Raw genomic sequence first — 3,496 nt, forward strand, 5'->3', positions numbered from 1 at the left:
GCAGTTACAAGCCTTGTGACATGGGTTCTGGAAATCAGACTTGGATCCTCTTTAAGAGCAGCAAGTGCTCTTTTCTGCTGATCCATCTTTCCAGCCCTGGTTTTTGTTTTTGTTTTTTTGTTTTTTCCCCTCGATTTGACAATACCAAGAAGAATGACAGTGGAGGTGATCAGATCTTCTACACTGCACAGCTTAGGGAGGCCCAGTACAGTTTGGGTTATTTGGGGGACAAAGTGTCACTACATAGCCCAGGCCACCCTTGACTTCAAGATCATCTTTTACAATACAGTCAATTGTAACAATGCATGCTGCACTTAGCATTTTCTTTTCCATAGAGGCTCTTCCAGACGAAGCTAAGCTTGAGAGGCAAGTTATACCACCAAAAGTCACACCCCAGAGTAGATAGTGTCCCCAAACCCCACTTGACTTTTTCCATATTCCAATACCTACCGAGCCACGAGTGTGGCTGACACATATAGCTGGTGGGAGGCATAGGAGGCATGTCTGATGGCCCTTCCCTGCCCCTCCCTCCAACAGGCCTGACTATGAGGGTCTCTTCCAGGCAATTACAGCTGCTCATAAAGATGAGAAGTTCACACACAAGCTATCATTGATTTCTGTGAATATGTGTGTTCATCAGATTATGAACATGGAAATGTCCCAGGGTTTGTTGGGTAAAAGCTGGTGTTATACTTCCAATTGGAGGGCATAAAACAAAAGAATAATCTACTTGTCCTAGTCAAATAGGCAGACCAACAGGGAGGGGAAAAAATCCTTTCTGTGCTATCAAAACTATTTGTGCGTAAAGGTTTGAATGTGAGCACACATGTTCCATGGTGCACACGGAGTCAGACATTAACCTCCTTACAATCCTGCTGGAATAGCACCATGTCCAACCCTAAAGACAGAGATAAATAACTCTGAGTCCAGCACAGTGAAGAGGGAAAGTAACAGTTATAAAGCACCATATATACAGCCACCCATTAACATCCATGGCAGTTAGATAGTGCAAAGAGAGGCTATCAGCCTGGATGAAGTTAGGGGCCCAGCAAGAAGCAGGACTTCCTGGAGGAGAGGAGGTTTAAGCTGAGCCATAAAAGACGGATGATATTTTATGCAGAAAACAAGATTGGAGGACATTGTCCCAGGCAGCCAGCCAGCATGGCTGAAGGGTGTGAAGCGCTGTGGAGTGCAGTGGGACCTGAAAGCACCATTGGTGTCACCGAACAGGGGAAGTAGGTCAGTGTGGCTGGCAAGCAGATTGGGGAATGCGCAGGAGACTCCGGTGTGCTGTGAAAGACTATGGACTATGGACTATCCCAAGGGCAGTAAGAGGAGACCAGGGGTTTCAAGCATGGGATCAAGCATGGGTGACACTTTTCCTTTTAGCTAGTCTATCCTCCTCAGTGCTGTAAATGATATGCAGATATGCATGAGTTACAACGTCCCTTGCTCTTTTACGCAAAGAGATGGGAAGGAAGGAGAAAAGCTAGGAGGAACTCCCTAGAGCATTGGTCTCACATAGCACTGAAAGCCAAATTCTGGAGCTCCAGTGGAATCTTAGATGCATTCTAGAAAGTCTATGACTAATAGTCAGACAGTGATTTAGTCAATATCAATCGTAGGTGAAGGGTCAACCTATTTCCTTTTCCTCCCCAGCATTCCCCTCCCCTTCCCTTCTCTTTGCACCTCTCTCTTCTCTTTTCTCCTTCTCTCCCTCTTTCCCTCGCTCCCTCTTTCCCCACTCTCTTCCTCCCTTCTTCCCTCCCTCCCTCCCTCCCTTCCTTCCTTCCTTCCTTCCTTCCTTCCTTCCTTCCTTCCTTCCTTCCTTCCTTCCTTCCTTCCTTCCTTCCTTCCTTCCTTCCTTCCTTCCTTCCTTCCTTCCTTCTTTTTTTCTGACAAAGGTCTCATTAAGTTATCTAGGCTGGCTTTGAACTCACAACCTTCTAACCCCAGCCTCCTGAGTGCTAGCTTAAAGACATCCACCATTACACTGAACTCTCTGCAGCTCTTGAATAAACATTTGGTGAGCCAGGCCCTAAGGAAACATGTGCACTTGAATATTTGTTCACAAGATCATGCCTCAAAATGCCCGCCCCCAAATAGAAACACCCTAAACATACCTCATCAGTAGATTAGATAAAATGCATTGCACAGTCACACAACAGAATATTATGTATTGGTGAAAAGATGTGGTGATGCAAAATGAATTGGGTGAAGAAAATTCTAGCAAGCCTGGATATTGTTATAACTCTAAACCACACTCAAAATAATATTTGTTTACAATCAGTTCCTTTACCACTACATACCCTTCCTTAAGACTTGTTTTTACTGTAGCTTTATAACAATACCCAATTCTAATCAGATTTGAGTACCCCTGGGAACCGTTTTGAATCCAGATGTGATGTTTGGGGACCTCTCAAAGAGTGGCCCTGCTGATCCCTTCACAGTCCCTTTAATGGGAGATGCCAGGGCCACAAAAGGAACTGAGTTTATGTTTTCCTAGTGTCCCTGGGGTAGAGGACATCATTCGCCCCCCTGGAGAACCAGTGCTGGAGAGTAGCACTGTTCAAGAGAAGTAAAATATGTGCCACTTACAGATCCTAAAGTGCTGTAGGAGCTGAATTCAAAAGTAGCAAGAACTTAGTGATGCTTGTTTTAATACTAAATGCTATTTGGTCCAGCATCTTTAAAAATAATCATTTCAACACGTCACCAATATTAAATGCAGAGCTCCTTTCTTTCCCTTTCAACACACTGTGTACTCTGTGCTGATGGCCTGTATCAACTTGAACTTGCTGTTTATCAAGTTCTCAAGAGCTGGTAGAGCCCACAGCTACCATGTTGGACCAGGTAGTGCTAGAACAGGAACTCTCTGGTGTGTGGGAACTTGCATCTGTCTGTATGTCTGTAGTGTTGATAAATCTCCATTGTGTACCACAGAGAAGAATCCCTAAGGTTTTGAAATAAATGATTGAAAATCTGATCTGTTTGTAAGATAAAGAATTTATGTTACACGAAGTGAGATGTTTTAACAGCAGAGAAGATAAATCAGGGCAGCTCAGGATAACTCTCATGGTGGCTGATGGCTCAGTATACACACAAGGATGCTTATGAAGCTAGCTGAAGAGACAGTGTAGTGATGGGTAGGTGGAGTGCCAACCAAGAATCTTCTCAACAAGGGCTCAGTGGGTAAAGTGCTTGCCACACAAATGTAAGGACCAGAGCCCATGTAAAGCCAGATAGTAGCACATGTCTGTCGTCCAAGTTCATACAATGAGGGGAGAATCAGAGACCAGAGGGCTAGCTATCCTAGTGTACAAAGAACTGAAACTCAGATGGCTGTCACAAGCAAGGCAGAAAAGGAGGATGACACCTGAAGTGTTCCTCTGGCCTTCATATTTGCTCTGTGACATGCTCATCCATACTCACACTGAGCAATACACACTCACACTCAGACTCACACTCAGTAACATACAGACACAGATAAGACTGA

This window comes from Mus pahari, chromosome 12 (assembly GCF_900095145.1).
Source record: "Mus pahari chromosome 12, PAHARI_EIJ_v1.1, whole genome shotgun sequence".
Classification (NCBI taxonomy): Eukaryota; Metazoa; Chordata; class Mammalia; order Rodentia; family Muridae; genus Mus; species Mus pahari.